Here is a 19,202-nt window from a genome sequence, read left to right as displayed (position 1 = left end):
CTAAACTACATGCAGTCATTGAACATTTGAAATGTACTCAATATGGCTGAGGAAGTGAATTTTTAATATAACTGTACAGATTTTTTTTTTTTGGTACTGGGGATGAAACTTTGTTCATGCTAGGCAAGTGCTCTAGCACTGAGCTACATCCCCAGCCCAGTTTTCAGGTTTTGAGCTACACCATACTTTAGTTCAAGTGATAGAAACTGAGGAACTCTGGAAGTCAAGTGTGGGTGAAAAGATAATGGGGGAAGAGCTTTAGATGCACAGTAAAGCATACCTGATGGATGGAATATTCTCCCTCCTAACCCCTAGTGCTCTGGGCTACTGCTAAGCTCCTTTGGTTTCTTGCAGTCTGGGGAAAGCTAAGGTCAGAAATTTATGGACAGGAGTCTGGAAAAGATCTGGCAGTAGAAGAGTGGCAATGGGCAGAGCCCAGAAGATGCCAGAGCTCTTGCAAAAGAATTTGGGGTGCCAGGTAAAGTGGTGTTTTGTTCTAGCCTGGGGCGGAAATGCCAGGGAGTGATCATTACCACTAGGACAAGGTTGGAAATTTTTAAGTCAGAGGCCAGAAACAAGCTTATAGGCCACACAATGGACTGTGGCTTTGGGTAGAGTCTTGGACAGTAATTGCAATTTTACTTTTAATTATAAACTTCCTTTTGGGGGAGTTTTCTTTCACTGCATTCTTTTATAAACATTGGTTTCTGTGTGTTCTTTTCACCCTGAAACTGGGCTGTGTTTCTGTGTCTCTTGGCCAGCTTCATAACTGCATTCAAGTTCCTGCCTGTGTTTTTATAGATACCCATTGGCATCAGAAGCATCTTTGCAAACTAAACACCATGTTGGCTAAAGGGTGGAGGATAATGGAGGGGATATGCCATGGAAGGAGGTCAAGCAGAGGCATAAAAAGCCCTCAAGGGGCTTGTGGCAATGAGCAGGAAGAGCAAACACCAGCTCTCATGCCTTGGTTTCCCACTTGATACCACCCCCTTCCTGCTCTCCACTATTTAGGGAGTACAAAAAACGATTTCTAGTTAAGCTGCTGCCAAGAATGGATGTCTTTCTGTTTTACAAATGTCAAATTTTATCAAGTACATTGGAGATGATGTCCAGAATGTTTTGCACAAGCATGTAATCAATAAATAAGTACATACAGAAGTAAAATAAAAAGAGTAGCCAAATATCCCTTGTGTTTTGTGACAGTTCAGACTACAGTGCTTTCTGAACCTCTTCTACTTCCTTGGGAAAGAAGTCTGCTACCACAGGATAGTCAACAGAACCCTCTTCTTTCTCATTTGTCTTTCCTTCAAAAAAGTAGCATGGAGCATTTGGTGTCAAGGGGCAGAAGTCTGGAAAAGAGGAAGAAACTCAGTCTGGCTGCATTGACTCACCAGTTCTGATATTCCCAGATATTCCAGGATGGGGCTTTCACACAAGGTCCTGTTGCACTGCAAGCATTTGGATGACTTAAGACATCCTTCCTGCAGATATTTACTAATGTTTACTATCAACATTATAAATTTTAGTTCATTTGCATGAAAAATCAAAGTTCCTGCTGTGATTGAGACTTCTCAATCGTTCTTGATAAGGGCGATTTTGTTCCACCCAGGGGAGATTTGGCAATGTCTGGAAACATCATTTTCACTACTGAAAGTGGAGAATTTTGTCTTTCCTAGAACTTTAGGTAATGGCTAATAAAACTGGGGTTAGGGTGGTGTCCTACTGGTATTTACTGGGGAGAGATAGAGATGCTGTTGAGTGTCCTTCAATACACAGAATCCTCCAATGACAGAGAATTTTTGACCCAGAATATCTCAATAGTGTTTGAGAAACTCTGTTTCAGAGGGAAAGATCAGACTTGGTTCTTGACAGTTAAGTGGCAGACGTCTTTCAAAGGGCTAATGTTTTTATTATTGGAAGACTAATACACACCATGAGGGGCCCCAAAGAAATCTAGGAAATTCTAGAAATCTAGAATTTTCTTCAACCAATAACCTAGTCAGTTCCCTATCTTCATGAGTTTGTTCCTTTCCCTGAAAGAGAGAGTGCAGCCTCAGAATTACACATGTCAAGTCTCCTCAAGGGCTCCTGACCTCATTTGAATACAATACATATACAGAGGCAAGACATGGGACTAGGTTTCTCTATGCATAAAGTGGAATCTTAACACTTCATGATCTATTTGACAGCCAGTTCTGTCTCCTAGGATTTCCTTGTTGTTAGGATATGGGGAAGAACCAGAGCCTGTTGTATATGACTCTTGCCATATAACCTGCAAGAGTGCAGGTATGCAGCAGTGTCCATTAGGGAGACCTAGAAGGGGTTCCAGAAAACTGTGACAGAGTTTGTGTAGAGCTGCTTAGGAAAATAAAAGCAAACACAACATTTCTCTTTCTGATAATAAAAGTAAGAGTCATTGTCAAAAATCTCTCAAGTACAAAAAACTATAAGGAGAAAATAAAAATCTCTTCTAATTGTACCGCTAGGAGAGATCAACTACTAATAGCTTTAGTTTTTGCTTTGAGAAAAACAGAGAAGGAGATGAGCATCAGGTCTCCTGCACTGCACTGGCTGGGGAGGTTGCAAAGGGTCTTTGAGGATACCAGGATTCCACAGAATGGACATTGACTGGTTTGAGATGATGTTTTTGTGAACCAAGATAGTTGGGTGCCTGCCTTTGTCTGGATGAGATAGACAATGGGAGGTGAGACAGAAGGGCACAGGGTTAGGTGCTCCTTACCTTCAGGGTTCATGTGCACAGCATCCTAAGTATTCACCTCCATGAATAGAAGAGCTCTTTAGCTGAAAGGGAAAATGACTCATTTTAGCTCAAATATGACAAAGCAAAAGATGTCGTTTCTGGCTCCCTGTATAGCACTTAGCATGGCTGAACACTGTCATGACACTGAAAGTCATACAACAGCTCTCTTTTTCTGGAATTAGTTTTTTGGCAACTTCTTTATGAATTAACATCAATATTATAAAAATGTTGCAAAAATAGTGACAAAATCCCATGTACCCTTCATCCAGATACAGTAATTGTTAATATTTTGTCATATTTTATTTATTATCCTCTTTCTTATCTGTATACAAAATCATTATTTTTCCAAATCATCTGAGAATAAGTCACAGTCATGATGTTGCCTTTGTTCCTAATTATGTCATTTTGTTTTCATAAGAAGAAAACATTCTCTAACATAAACACAGTGCAATTAAAATCAGAAAATTAATATTGATCCAGTATTGTTATCTAATCTATAGATCTGACTCAAGTTTTTCCAGTCATCCTACTTGGGATTAGATTGAATGAAATTTGATACTGGAGTCCTTGAATGGAATTATTGACTAATCTTGACATAGCTATAGCTGAATTGGAACTTTAACCACTTTAATTTGAAGTTCAAGTGTGATTCTTTGTCAATGGTTCATATGTGCATTTGCAGGAGAATGCTTTTCAAAGAGTGAGTAACTTTTCATGAGGCAGGGTTGTTCACTGGGGTGTGGGGCTGTGGGATATAGGTTTACATCATGTGGGCTCTACCCATCAGGAATCATAACTGCTACCTTGTACTGCTAGTATTTTTGACTGTAGGTTTTGTGTAAAAATTTTTAAACTCTGGGGACTGACTGGCCTGGGCCCATGGGATATGAGGGCATAACTGCTGGAGGTACTTATCTGAATTTAGAGAAAAATGATTTCAGGACTTGAATACAAAGCAGAATCATATGTGTCTACAACTACTTTTTAAAACTGGCTCTTATGTATGGAAAGCAATTCCTAATATAGTGCCTAACTTAGTCTTGCATACTCTGTATAGAAGCAAACAATCTAATTAGAGAAATCAACCAAGTAAGGTTTTCAAATCATTTTGTAAGTATTCAAAATCCAGAATCCTAAGAATTATCCCCTGAGGAAGCCAGTGCTGAGTGTCTCCATTTGACTCAACTAATGGGGGAGGAAGTGACTGGCAGGAAGCTGTGACAGCTACCAGTTGCTTTATGAACTGAGATTCTCTTACATACACTCATCACTTTGTCAACATCGCTGCTCTGGCATAATGAATTGGGAACCCAAATGTCTTTTCAATGAAAGCCTACGATGTGATAAGGGTCATTTGAACATAAGATGTACCACCACATGGCATTTGGTAATGAGGTGTCTGGTGAATCTAGGGCTTGTGACATAGATGTCTGGGGCAGGCTTCCTAGAAACCACCAATTTTTCCCCACAGGGTGCAATGACACCAAATTTTTCATTTTTAAAACTCTGAATATTCTAGAATGCATTTCAGATTCTGGGAATTATTTTAGTTCTTTCTTTGATAATATCTAGCTCTGTTTAGAACAATTCCTGTTCCTCTCTGTTAGCACCAAATAAAATCCAGACTCTTTTTACACTTTTGACGGAAACCCTGAGGAGTTAGAAGAGGTTAGGGAAGGGGCTAAAGGGAGTGGGGCACAGGACAAGGGCTGCATGGGAGTGGAGTCTGGAATACTGGGCAGCCGTAAAGAGGGCCTTGGAGCAGGAGGGTATAAAGGGGATCACAGTTTCTGCAGTTCAATGAAGATTGAGTGCTTGGCTGTGGGCTCCCATCATTTACTCATCTATTATTCATTCAGCGTGTATTAAGTGCCTGGCACACCACTCAGCCCTGGTCATTTGCTGCCCTGGCTCCCACACCTATTCTTTACCCACATTGTGTTCTATGGGTCTGAGTCCTCCTATGGCTCTATTGCTCTCAGTTTCAAGTAGGGATCCACCCATGGTAGGCAGAGGATTGGAGACAGGTATATCTGCATTCCTTGTAGCTTGGTTCTAGCAGCAGCTGTGTCTCTCTCAACACATCTTTAGTTGAACAGTTCCTCTTCCTTCACTCCAACTGTCACTGAGTCCCAGCAAAATTTGGCCCTCTCCATTCCGCTCTATGCAGGGGTGGTGGTGGTGGTGATAAATTCTCTTATTCTCTCAACCTTGCTTAAAGGTAGGTAGTCTCCTCATTACATTCACTTAAAAATCCTGACTGTGTATACCATCCTTTTCCTGTTTGATCCTGATTGAGATAGTCCTAAAGTAAATGCTTTGGACAAGCAAGAAAGATGTAAAGTTTTTGCATACTTTTTAATAATAGTCTATACCAACGCAGGGTGGGGAGACATAATAGGAACTCCTGGTGAAAAATATCAGAGATCTAGTCCTTTACATATTCGAGTATTATGTGTCAAAGGCCAATCCAGCTGCATTACTCTAAGTATGCCGTTAAGCACAGGGAGGTGAAAGTGTTACTTAATTGTGCTTCCATTAGCTGCCACCTGAAGTCCTTTGCTTAATCCCTTGCTTTTCACTTTAAGAGGAGACATGTTAGTTGTTTTTGAGTTGTGCCATGTAGAACAAAAGTCGAAAAAGTTCTTTTTTTTTCCCCTAAAAGCTGAATAGTAAATGTTTTTAGCTTTGTGGGTCACAAGCTTTCTGTTGTGAGTACTCTGTTATTACAGTACAAAAGCAACCATAAGCAATATGAAAACAAATAGGCTTGGCTATGATCCATTAAATCTTCAGTTTTAAAAACAAATGGTGGGCTGTATCTTCAGGCCACCCTTTCTTTGCTGACCTCTGATACTAATGGAAAAAATGGATTATTCCAGGTTTGTTCAGAAGGCAGAAGTTGAGTCAATGTGTAAAGAAATCATAGGAAAGGAGATGTGTGCTAATTTTAAGACAGATCTTTCTAATGATGATTTCCTCAGTAGAATGAGCTGTTTTATGAATTGGATGGGTGTCTTGTCATTGTAAGGCTTAAAGCAGAGGCTGAGTATTGTAGAACAATTTTCTGCAGAGTATGGAGAGCAGGTTGGATGAGATGTGAGGTAATAATGCCTTATATTATGCATAAGGCACAGCACTGCATACAGAGTCTTCTAGATTTTATGTTCTGGAGGGAACGAGCTTGTCATGCCTATCTTTCCAACCTATTCACTATTGAAAGCTTAGTATAGTTCCTTAAATACAGTGAGTGTTACCAGTACATTTTTTGTCAACTTGACTAAGTAAAAATCTTGCTGACAGATTAACTGAACTAATTTGTCTACAGTACAGTCATCACTACTAGTCATATTAAATTAGTTCAATTACCTCTTACAAGTTTCAACATTTGAAAAGCTTCATTGAAAATAATAGACATAATATCCAATGATTACTAAGTTCTGAAAATATGCACAATACTTTGTTAAGAACCTTATGTGTATTATTAATTCTCCCCCCAGATTCTACAGAGTAGGTAGTTATTATTATCCCTTTTTTCTTGATGAAGAAACTGAAATTCAGAGAAATCTCATAGCTGGTAAGTGGCATCACCAAAAACCTGAACTGAGATCTCTTTAATACCAAAGACTGTGGTCCAATCAAAACTCCATCTGGCTTCCCATCCATCCATCCATCCATCCATCCCTCCAATATTCCACAGATTGGTGCCTGTTATTTGCCAAGTACTATTTTGGGTGCTGAGAATAGAATTATGAATACAAACAGATTAAGTCTATGTTCTAAAGTAATTTACATTCTGGAATAGAGTAGAGGTTGATAAACAATTAAAAGATGGGGTGATTATAAAGAGAAATCCATGTCAAGACAGAAATTAATAAGATAATAAATATTTCTTATTCACACTAGAACTGCCAGTATAGTTCTAACTGATGAATTTACCAGTGTTGTTTCTTGTTTATTGACATTAGCTCAAGTTTAGTCTCATTTAAATTGTTGTGTGTGGGTACATTGTGGCATTTACAAATGTTCTAACAATATATCAAATATATAATACTTGATCAAGTTTAGTTTTGACAAATTTTCAGATATACTTGAAAGATCTCAGAGAAACTTCAAGCATTCTGGCAATGGATCCATATGACATATGGCAATTGATAAATATACACATGAAGCCCTTAAAGGAAAAAGAGAAAGTATATCCAATGCAGCACTTGGGAATCACTCTTGGTGAGTAGACTGAATGTGAACACCATGAAACTTGGAGACCAGAGGCAATAGATGAAAACGGAGAGGGGAAGGGAGGAAATGGAAACTAGTAAAGTTAACACAAAGATAAAAGAAAAAAGGACAATGCTTGGTGAAGTTCTATTTTCCCTGTTCCTAAAACAAAGAAACACGAAGTGTAGACTTACCTCTACATTATAGGCATTGAACATCAATTGGATGCTACAATATGAAGAGTGTCTGACACAAGGCAGAAGCCAATGTACCAACATGAGTCAAAGGAATGAGAATAAGCCTTCTTTCAGTATAGACTCACTAAGAGTGAAGGGAACCAAAGGGAAATTCCAAAGTCTTGATTGGGATTGATATTGTGACAGAAAGAGCAAGAACACTAGGGGTCAAACAAGGTAAAGATAACTCAGTCATTAGGTCCAACAGGCAAGTGTTAACTGGGAATAGGAGACAGGGCCCAAAGTTTAGGGGCTAAGTAAACACAGCCAAGGAGAGGACGTGAAAGAATCCAGGATTTTGTTTGTGTCTTACTGAGTGCCAACTAAAAGGGATAGGTGTGGGTTGCCAGTTAACAGCACAGGATAGGAATTGACAAATAGAAATAATACCTTTGTAATTCCAGAATTCCTTTCATTACTGAATTACTAAGTGATTTTCAGATTAGTGAGTCCTGACAGCATCAACATAATCTTATTTTGAAAAATGACTAAAACCAGAAAGAAAATAATTAGTTAACATTTATTGACTGGCAGACACTCTTCTAAGCATTTTAACACATGATTTTATCTAATATTCATAAACCCATTTAAGAACTAAGCTCCTTAATAGAGAACTAATTAAGATGATTAAAAACATGACAATTGGAGGGAACCTTCAAAATGTTATTATTCACTCATTCATTTGTTCACTCATATGTCTATTCAGTCAATAGTTGCTGAGCATCTGATATGTGTTGGATAGTATCCAAGGATCTTCGCATGAATGGCCATTGGAGAAGTAAATTTTCTTCTCTGTTTACTGTACTCTGACATAAAACAAGGAGTCAGGACTATAGGATGCTTGAGGGTTTTTAGGACTGAATTTTAAAGTATTTGGTTACTTTATAGTACATTGCAGCTTATAATGAATATTCGCTTGTAGTCTTTAATTATACTTTCCCATCCTATCAGGTAAGTCATAGTATTTGTGATGCAGAGGTGAAAACTTGTCAGGGCTTGAGTTAAATTCCTCTGCTCTTTTTTTTTTTTTAACTGAATTCCTCTGCCTTCTTCTAGAGTTACAAGAAAGCTGGGTGTAGATGTCAGAGGAAAGGGATGACATATAGATAGTGTAAAAGACAGGAACAATTGAAAGTTGGAAGGATAACATGTTACTTCTTAGGAGCTTTGTGTGTTGTTCTGAATCATTCATAATGGCTGTGATAGCTGAGAAAATATATGCAAAAGCACAAGCAGAAAGACCCTCTTTCTTGTTATGTTTTGTGTTGCTATAACAGAATACTACAGACTGGGTAATTTATAAGGAGAAATAATTTATTTCTTATAGTACAGGAGACTGAGTAGTCCAAAGGTCAAGTATTCCGCAGCTGACGAGGGCCTTGTTTTATCACTTTATGGTGAAAGGGGAAAGTGCAAAACAGCAGGTATGAATGAGAGAGTGAGGGTGCAAGCCACAGAGCAAGAGAGAAAAGAGGAGCAGAGCTTGCTATTATAACAAACTCATCTCTCCCATTATAATGGTTTTAACCAATTCACAAGGGCAGAGCCCTCAAGACCTAATCACTTCTCATTAGGGTTCACTGCCTACATCTCAACATGGATGCATTGGACATTAGCTGTAGAATATATGAGTTTCCTGGTACATATCCAAACCATATAGCCTCACACAGGTGGAAATTACATGGAAGCAGATTTGGGTTCAATAAACGTAAATGGAGTAGTTCACTAGACATCCCACTTACCCATTACTGGGCAGAGATAGAACAAAGGCGTCATGTTATGGGGCAGAATAACTTTTTAAAGATTATTATGGCAAAGATCAAATGGACCACTCTAATAGAAAGTATGTTCCTTGTCACTGTGGATATTATGCAGAGGTCACATGGAATCATATAAAGGTTAGCAAATTGGGTTGGGGCTGTGAGTCCAGTAAGGGGACTTTTAATTCTGAACTGCTTTGATTCTAGGAGGTTGGAGATTTATAATTTAATCTGTGGTTATAACTTCTGCTCCAGAGTTTAGGTATTTCTGCAATAATCTACTGGGGAAAATTCCTTAATTCATTTCTTTCCAAGAAGTTCTTTGTATAGATCTTTGACAGAGTACCTATGCCAAACTCCTGCTTTGGCATTTCTGACCTCTCTGCCTCTCTCTCTCTCTCTCTTTCTCTCTCTCTCTCTCTCTCTCTCTCTCTCTCTCTCTCCTGCTTTCCCACCACCTTTTGAGGCAGGGTCTCTTCTCACTATGGACTGGCCTCCAACTCATGATCCTCCTACTTTAGTGTCCCAAGTGCTGGGTTACAGGCATGAGCCACCATGTTCAGCATATTTGTTTTCCACCTCTTTTTTTCCCCAATAGGGTCATCTCACTATGTAGCCCAGGCTGGCCTTGAACTTGGGATCCTTCTGCTTTAGTCTCCAAGTGCTGGGATCACAGACTTGCCTGGCTCGACACTCCCTTCTCTATTCTTGACAAACATTCAGGATAGGAACTTCTCTGGAAACCAGAGTTGAAACCACAGTTGGAAGATCACATTGAAACTTAAATCCTGCCTGTCAATAGATCAATGGCTGCATTTGCTTTTGTCTGATGTCTTCATTTTCTAGCATGTTTCCCATCTGCTAGGTTTATCAGAAGCATGTTGGCCAGTTGGTATTCTCTGAGGATAGTAACTAGTTAAAGAGAAGGTAGATAGAAGTGTTTTGAAATGGAAAAGCTAAAAGTTTTGTTATTGTTATAACCTGCCCAAAGTCACAGTACTGGTTATTAGCAGGGTCATATTGGAAGTGGTTACTTCAAATCTTTTTGGGAATGAGTACAAAGTAAATAAAGAGTACTATTTATAATTTAAAAGGAAGCAAAGTCCAGGTGTCCTTGATTGGCCAGCAGGGCATATTAGAATTTAGAGTAGGATTTTATGAGCAAGAGCACCAAAACAATATCACATTACAATATGGGAGTTGTTCCAGTCCAGGGAATAATTGCAACATGAATGTGATCTTGCAGAAATTGGTCATGACCAGAGGAACCATAAGGACGGGCATAAGGATGAAGGATGAGGTAGTGACCAGCAGTGGACCTGAATGAAAGGGCTTTCTATTTATTTTAGCTCAGAGGCCACAAGTGTAAGTCCAACTTCTCAGAGACAGTGAGGGGCATTTACAAACTAGGGTTACACTACTATCTTTAAGTGGTAGGAAACCAGCAATAAAAAACATCCTCCAAGTGATGAAAAGACGTTTTCTAAAATACTCAAGGAATAGTTTTACAAGAATAATCCCCAGAGGCTGGGGGTACAGCTCAGTGATTAAACACCTGCTTAAGCATGTGTGAGGCCCTGGATTCAACCCCCCAAAAGTATCTAACTTTGAAAAAAATAATCCCCAATTGATTGCAATATTAAGAACATTCTTAAAATGTTACCTGTTTTGCTTACTAACCCTTTATGAAGGGGTTTATGAAGTTTTTTAAGCATTGGAAGTCACTAATACTGTAAGTGGGGAAAGAACATTGTTCTAATTAAAAACGCAGATTGTTGTGCTCATGTTGATCTGAACTGAGAATATCTTTTTTACCAAGAAATGTAAAAGAATAAACATTTCCTGGTCTTAGTATCCAAGGTTTAGGGTTATTTAGGATTAGTAGCCCAAATTGTTCCTTCTTTAACTATATAATCAAGGAGACTGTTTCAAGGGGAGCATTAGCAGCAAGATCTGTTTTCATTTTCCTGTTACTTCAGCCCCATTGCGGACCTTCTAAATACCATTTGTCTCTGGCTCTTGAACTGTTTTCTCCCTCTTGGGGCAACACAGCTAATGACCCTTACAGAGTGGCAAATTAGTAGCATGTGTCAGTGCTGACTTCTGTTTTTTGGTCTAGTTGTTTGTGTCAATATCTAATGTTGCCTTTTTAAAGGGCATTTGAACTTGTAGCATGATAAACTGTTCTTTTGTTTATTCTTTCATTTTCAAGGCTAATTTAAAAGTGCTGTTGGTGAGTGGTAATGGTAGCATGTTAAACCACTAAATTGAGAAATGAAATCTCACTCAACATGGACACAACAGATTAATTCCTCAACTGATGGAAAATGAATCATTGTTTTTTTTGCCTGTGAATGCTACGGACAGTTTTTCTTATCCCCATAAACCAGGGGTCTAGTTATCCAGAAATGGGAAGATAGAGCATTGGATCAATAATTTACTTTATTTTGATGTTTTTGAGCCCCAGATTTGTTTTACCAGCTTTATCCCAGGTTTTCATCTCTGTTTCCCTCTCATAGGTTTTGGTGACACCTTTTCCCATAGTGGTCCAATTGCATCAATTAATCATTTTTTAGTACAATTTAAAAGACTTATTTTTTTGTACCTATTATTGTAGCTGTATCCCAGTATAAAGAATGTTGGTCAACTTGATTCATTGCATATAGGCAGCATGGTTCAATGGATGCATGTAACATTTTGAATCAGACTGAAGGGATATAAATATAGCTTGTACCATTTTCTAGTCATGTGACCTTCAGAAAGGCATGTAAGTTCCTTGAGTCTCAGTTTCTCATCTGTAGAGTGGGAATGCACATGGCTACTTCTTGGTATTGTTTTGAGGATTGATGCACAGTATCCAAGAAATAGGAAGTAATTAATACCTGCTAAAGATATCAACAGCTAACATTGATTGCACTTTTGTTGTGTGTCAGGCATTATGGGAACCTCGACGCATCTCTAGGAGATAAAAACCATTATGCTCTTCACTTGCTGATGAGAACAAGAGAAGACAGGCTCAGTACTTGCTCAATGCCCCAAAGACAAGAAGTAGCAGTGCCGTGCCAGGCTTCCAAAGCCTCTATTTGGCCACTGTTTCCCATGTGTGAATAATGGGCATGAAAGATTTGTCACCTTGTGCAAGAACTCCCTGAATATAGATTCCAAGTGAATTTTGAGAACTATAGAACCCTCTTTTATCTCTGTGCATCCTCTTTCATACCTCCTCATTTATTCTGAGCCAGAAGCAGTGAGAAGGCAAAGATGACACTTGTTGGTAGTACTGTATGGCTACTAGACCCTAGAGACAGATGGAGCCTGGCCTCAAACTCAGCTGTGAATGTGTCAGTACACAAAAGCAGGTGTTGTATTCTGTGTGCATGTCAGTAAACAAAACAAAGCAAAAACAAAAATGAGAACCTCTATACATCATAAAGCTATCTTATTAGAAGGGAAGAGTGAAGAGTCTTAAATGCAGACAATGCTATTAAGATAGCTGAAAACCACAAATATAAACGTCATGACCTTAATTATGCTACTATTATTAGGTTATCCTGAAAACATCCACTCTCCACAAACTTAAACAGAAATCATTTTTTAAATTATCAATAGTAAGTATTCTTAAATCTAAGATGTGAAGATCAAGAACTGATGCCATAACTCATATGTACAGTGAAATAAAAAAGGTATATAATGCAAATTACAGAGATAATGACAATTTGCCTTTTTAATTAAGTGTACTGCCCATCAGCCAATGAATGAATACACAAAATATGGTGTATCTCTGAGATGGAATATTTTTCAGCAATACAAAGCACAACGAAGAACTGGTAGATGAACAACTGAAACATTATTGAACTTCAAAGACATTATCCTAAATGAAAGAAGCCAGACACAAAAGGCTACATGTAGCATAATTCCATTTATGTGAAATGTTCAGAAAAGTCTCATCTACCATTTACAGAGACAGAAAGTGGACTAGTGATTGCCAGGGGCTAGGGGTTATAGAGAAAGGGGATGGGGAAAGAAAGGAGAATGAGGAGTGAATTCTAATGTGTACTTCTTAAAGTGGTGATATGTCCTAAAATTAGATTATGGTGACAGTTAAGTAACACCGTAAATATACTAAAATCCACGTTTTAAACAGATGAAACTTATGAAACATAAATGATATTGCTACGAAGATATTTAAAATATACCAATTTGTTTTAGAGAAGAGACTGGAGATCAGAGAAAGGAGGAGAGGAGGATAAGAGAGGGAAACTGACGGGGGGCAAAAGATCAAGGTATATAATATGTATATATGAAAATATAACAATGAATCCCAATATTTTGTACAATTAATATAAGTTAACTAAAAAAGGAAAAATTTATATTGGTTGGTTATTTCCCATACTTACTTGCAAATATATATATGTAAATATAATATTTTTTGGTAGTACTGAGGTTTGAACTCAGGGCCTTATACTGGAGCCTCACGCTTGCTGGGCATGTGCTCTACCACTTGAGCCACTCTGACAGCCCTTGCAAAAATGATAATACCTATTTGTTTCATGTTCATCCGTCCTTTTGGAAGAAGAAGTGATGAACGAGGAGGTGTTTTATCCACATCCACCTTTGATAAGTAATCTCATCTTCTCCTCCTCACTTAACTTATCCATCAAGTATTTGGTGAGAAATTCGATACCAGAGATAACTGGCCATTTACTAAACACAACTCTCAGGCTAAACCAAGCCTGCCTCTGTCTCTTCTTACTTTCCTATATTGTTTTTAATTTTCTTCCAAAACTTTATTGGTGAGTACCTAGTGTTCTAAATCAGAGCTGAATTGACTCAGAGCAGGGCCTTCCATATCCGTGGCTCCTGATTGCAAAAAGGGAACCAGAGCCTTTTGTCAATTACTGAAACTGGTAGAGGGAAAAAAAGAGATGGTATGACATGCTCTCCTTTCTAGATGCTGATTGTGGCAAATTATGCATCAAAAGAAAAAAGTTTTCTTACTTGTGTTCTCGATTGCTCAATTTACCTTCCAAGTAACTAAGCCGATGCCAAATGGACTTTGAACTGAGATGCCAATTATTATGATCTGCCTATGTGTTTGATCCCCTGCAAATTCCTATTGGAACTTAATCACCAAGTCATGTGTTAATGTGATTTTGAGGTGGGGTCTGTGGCAGTAATTAGGATTGAAGAGCCCATGAATGAAGGGTCCTCGTAATGGCAATAGTGGCTTTATAAGAAGTAGAAGGGAGATCCGCAGTAGTTAGCATGCTTCTTCTGCCAAGTGTTGGCCTGTGCTGCCCTGGGGCTCTACAGAGAATTCCCACCAGCAAGAGTCTCTTACGAGATGCCATCATTGGGTTTGGGACTTCCTAACATATACAACTATAGAAGTAAATTTTTTTAAATAAATTGCCCATTCTGTGATATTCAAGTACAGCAACAGAAAATGGACTAAGACATAAATTCAGTTTCTAAATATTGAGAGTCTTGTTCTCTGCTCAGTTTTCTTATATTCATAAATTAGCTGCCAAGAGATGAATCACCATGGAGTTGTGCAACTCTGACAGAACCCTTACTCTGTAGTCCACATCTCTGGCCAACATGGTTATGCAGGATTTACACAAAGGCCAAGAGATCAACCTGGCAAGTGTGGGGTTGGGCTTAATGGATTTCAAGACAGAAAGAGACCCTGAAGTCTGAAAATATTCTAGTAGTTGGGCCAAATCCACCCCCTCTGTTATTCAGAATTATCATCACATCCTTTAGACATAACTCTTAATCATTTAATCATTGTCAATGTTTTTCCAGTCCTTTGATACCTATTCCTGTTTCTTTAATTTTTTTCCCTCTTCCATTTTCTATCCATCCTTTGTCAATGACACCTATTCCAGAGGCAGGTATGGTGCCAAATATCCATGGCAGTGGGTATATGGGTTAAATTCTGCAAACATACTTTTTCTGCTACCCTTACCACCCATCCCTGAGGACTTGGGCTTCACCCCTACAAATAGAGTTTGTAGCATAAGGAAATCCACCTAGAATTCAAAAGCCTAGTGACTTACGCTAGACATGTCACAAGTCAGAGTTTGGATATTTGCATCAGAAAGCAGAAGGCGAAAGCGTAGGACTTGTCAGATTTACCCAGGGTACCTGGTAGGCGTTTAATCCTGGCTCTGGTCATCCTCGATGACCAATCTGTATAGCTCTAATGAACCCAAACTGTTTGCTGATTACCCATTTGTGAATTGACCCTTCAGACAGATTAATATTTGCCTTGAGATGTACAAAGTCTTTACTATCCCTCCCTCATTGCAAAGCAAAAACAAAACCAAACAAAAATTGGATAGCTAGCTTTGTGATAGGTTTGGATATGTTTGGTTTGGCTGATTTGGTTTATAGCTCACCTGCAACAGAATCAAATTGTCTAGATTCAAAGCAGCTATGGTTTTAGCAAAGCAGAGAGAATGAACCAGCAAGGAAGAGCAGGGAGGAATAGGGGCGAGAGTAACATGGCAATCTATAAGGGCACCATGAATCCCTTTTCATTGGAAGCTTAAGCCAGTCCTGCCTTTGCTGTGTTCTCAGAATCTGCTCACTTGGATTCTATGGAATTTGTCACATAGCATGGGATAAACACACTTGTTTTGCTTCCCCGCTCCCCATAGGATCTAATCCAGAGGGAGTGAATAGAGTTTGTGGCCTAGAGAAATCACCCCAGAATCAAAAATCTTTTCCTCTAAAATTCTATAAAGTCAGGAGACTAGATACAGCAAAAGACACAAATGGGAACCATCTTAGATCATTTGTTTTGATGGTGTTAGGGGTTGAATTATTTCCTCCAAAAAGAGATCCTGATGTCCTCTAATACCTTCAAACATGATTTTATTTGGAAAGCAGTGTCATGGCAAGTGTAAACTAGGTAAGATGAAGTCATACTGGAATAGGGTGGGATTTTAATCCAGTATGTTTGTCCTTAGTAGTAGAGAAGAGACACACAGAGGACACATCGCCATGTGATGAAAGGCACTGGATGATACAGCAGCAAGCCAAGGATTTCTGGGCAATACCAGGACTGAGAAGAGTCAAGGAAGGATCCTTCCCAGCATTTCTGAGGGACCACTGCACTGCTGAAAACTGAATTTTAGGTTGCTAACCTCCAGAGCTGTGAGAAAGTAAGTTTCTGTGGTTTTAAGCCACCTGGTTGTGGTGCTTTGTTACAGCAGCCCTAAGAAAGTGATACAGAGTGAGATGTGTATACTTATAAACACCTTTTATGTAGCCAATTCAGACTTCTTATATGAACCAATTAAAATTTAGTAGTATTTTAATCAGTGAAAATAGCTGCAATGTATAGGAATTAATTGACTTGACTAATGTGGACACCAAACACATCCTATTCTGGTGTACCATCTATGTTCTCTTCAATGTGAAAGTTGATAATGTCCTGTAAGAAGCCAGTAATAGTGTTTTGAGTTCACTGTTATGATGTCTAATAATTTAAAGGAGAGCTTAACCACTAAGAAGAACTTTAAGAATGGTTAAGGATTAGCCAGCTTATGGAATTAGCCTACATGATTGCCAACACATGGATGGATAAAGAAAACATGGTACATAAACACAGTGAAGTATTATTTGGCCATAAAGAAGAATAAAATCATGTCATTTGTAGGAAAATGGGTGGAACTGGAAATCACGATGTTAAGCAAAATAAGCCAAACTCAAAAAGACAAGTATTGCATATTTTCTCTTATATGTGAGGAAAAAAGGATGACTTGAAAGTAGAAGGGGTACTATCAGGGAAGAGGAAGAAGATGGGGGGAGGAGGAGAAAGAGGAGAATAGAGAGAGTAACAGAAAGTATATATTATCAAAGCACTATATATGCTTGCATGGAAAAGTCCCAATGAAATCCATTAATATGCATGATTAATATGTGTTAATAGTCATTATAAGAGACTGGTTGAGGAGATACTAGACATACACAAAACCACACAGGACAAATGATTACAGAACGATACTCAAACCTTTGGTACTTCCCAAGCAGAAGGGAAAGGAGGAGGGGATGGGTGTGGTTAAAGCACCTCACTTTTCAATTCTCATTCTGGCTTTGATGCTGCCATTAACACACATTATCAGTGAAGTGGCTGACCTCTGTGAAGACTTCCATCTTTTTTAAAGCAAAATTGCTTTCAGCTTACCAATGCACCAATATAAAATAGAGGCAGAACAGCTAAATAAATTTAACCTCCATTTTCCAGATCGTCAGGAAAGATTTGTGTGGCCTCTAAATCTTCTCTTGCTACTGTGTCCAGAACACTCAGGTTCATCAACATTTGCATCCTGTAGGTTCCTGACTCCTCTTTCCAGAATGCAGATTCAATATTCAGAAAAATTGTCAACTCAAAGGCATTACACAAAATCTGGGTATATATTATTTTATTATTATTTAAAAAGCAAAGCTCATATATTATGTTGTTTTACCTCTATTTCAACATGCATCTCTAACAACTATGACCATGTTCTTATGTAGCTATGGCATTAGTTTCATGTCTAACAGAATTAATAATATTTCATTGGTATCATCTAATATGGATCTGGTTATATTTTTGCGATTCAAAATAGGAAACAAATTGGTGAGTTACTCCATAAGTTGTTGAGGTTCAGAGACCTCAGATAAATAACTTCTGGTAGTACCTAAGTTTCTCAAGGGAGAAGGGTACATAGCTTATTTTTAAATATCATAGGGCAATAGTTGTGTATCTCCAATTTAACCTCTCATCTGACAGATGGGGATGTTGAGGCTCTGTGATGATAAATTCTGTATGTCAACTTGACTAAGGTTAAGGGTGTCTTCACATAGCTGCTAAAATGTTCTTTCTGGTGTATCTCTGAGGGTGTTACTGGAAGAGAGTAGCATTTGATGGATATTAGATGGAATATGTAGGTGGTAGGCATCATTCAATCCACTGAGGGCCAGAGTAGAACAAAAGTATGGAAGAAGTCTGGATTCTCTTTCCTTGAACTGGGACAGCCATTTTATCTTGCCCTTAGATATCAGAGTTCCTGTTTTTCAACCCTTCACACTCACAAACTTAAACCATCCCCCCTTCTTGTCCTGGAGAGCTCTGATCTTGGCGTAGTAGTTATACCTTCAACAACACTAGTTTCAGGTCTTTGGATATGGGAGCCACCAGATTTTCTGGGTCTCTAGCTTGCAGACAGCAGACCATAGACTTCTTGGCCTCCATTATCACCTGAGCCAATTCTCCAGTTAAACTTCCTTTTGTATATATCTGTTATAGTACCTCCTGTTGGTTCTGCTTCTCTGGAGAACTTTAATACAGGCCCTGAAAAGCCATATAACATTATATAGTTATAGGGTAGGCTGGAGGCCAAGGTAGTATTCTAACCCACTCATTTCTCTGAGATCCATTCCCCTCAGCCTATCCTTTCAGGAATGGATGACACAGGTTTTTTTAGTAGGCAAAATTGTTATGTAATTCTGAAGTTATTGCTGCTGACTCCTTCTACTCTTTATTAATTGCACCTTAAACTCATTTCCTCTGTAGAAATAGAGACTGCATTTTCTCTTTACTAATCTGTCATGCTGTGGGAAATCATCACTAAGTTGCATGTGAGGCTTTTCTTTTCAGATTGGGCAGCCTTAAATATGTTCCCTTCCTCACAGGACATAAGGAGAGATCCTTAAAGAGTGTGGACAAACAAATGACGAATGTATCAGCTACTCAGCAATACAGTTGCTAGGAGAAAGAAGTCTTAACTGTCTCATTTTTACCAAGTGGTCATGAAAATATGCCCGCAAAAGATTGTACTAGAAACAGGCCTGATCAAGCCTGGTGTTTTCAACCATGTTTATTAAAATAGAAACAACCAAACTCTTCACACATGAAGATGAAAAAGAAACCAGAAAGCTAAGACGTGGAATAGGGTGAGCTTTTGAAATATTTGCTGAGCTGGTGAGATGTTGCTTGAGGAGTCTGATAGCCACTTTCTCCTTGGATTGTCACACAAAGATCGGAGGCTGTGGAGACCCCATTACTGTCTACACATTCTGGGTTCAAAGTTGTGTCTGAATAATTTAAAACTCCAAGTTAGAAAGTTAAAGATTGAAATAGTAACTACTGTTGTTTTGACTACAAGATGCCATAATGCTGGCTTTACTGCTCATTTGACTGAAGTAAACAATTATCTACTTGGTCCCAGT

General features: G+C 38.6%; 1 protein-coding gene across 4 annotated transcripts in view; it reads right to left on the bottom strand.

Moving 5' to 3' along the window:
* The window catches only part of Prlr (prolactin receptor), a 170,084-nt gene that overhangs the window by 37,448 nt on the left and 113,434 nt on the right, over positions 1-19,202 (bottom strand). For all 4 annotated transcript variants that reach the window (XM_074077631.1, XM_074077630.1, XM_020170470.2 and 1 more), the window contains one exon: positions 2,744-2,805. The gene's annotated coding sequence lies outside the window, so the exon portion shown is untranslated. The remainder of the gene's footprint in view (positions 1-2,743; positions 2,806-19,202) is intronic.

The sequence above is a fragment of the Castor canadensis genome, chromosome 6 (genome assembly GCF_047511655.1).
Source record: "Castor canadensis chromosome 6, mCasCan1.hap1v2, whole genome shotgun sequence".
NCBI lineage: Eukaryota > Metazoa > Chordata > Mammalia > Rodentia > Castoridae > Castor > Castor canadensis.
Note: the sequence above shows the minus strand (reverse complement) of the source record. Positions and strands in the feature narration are given on the sequence as shown.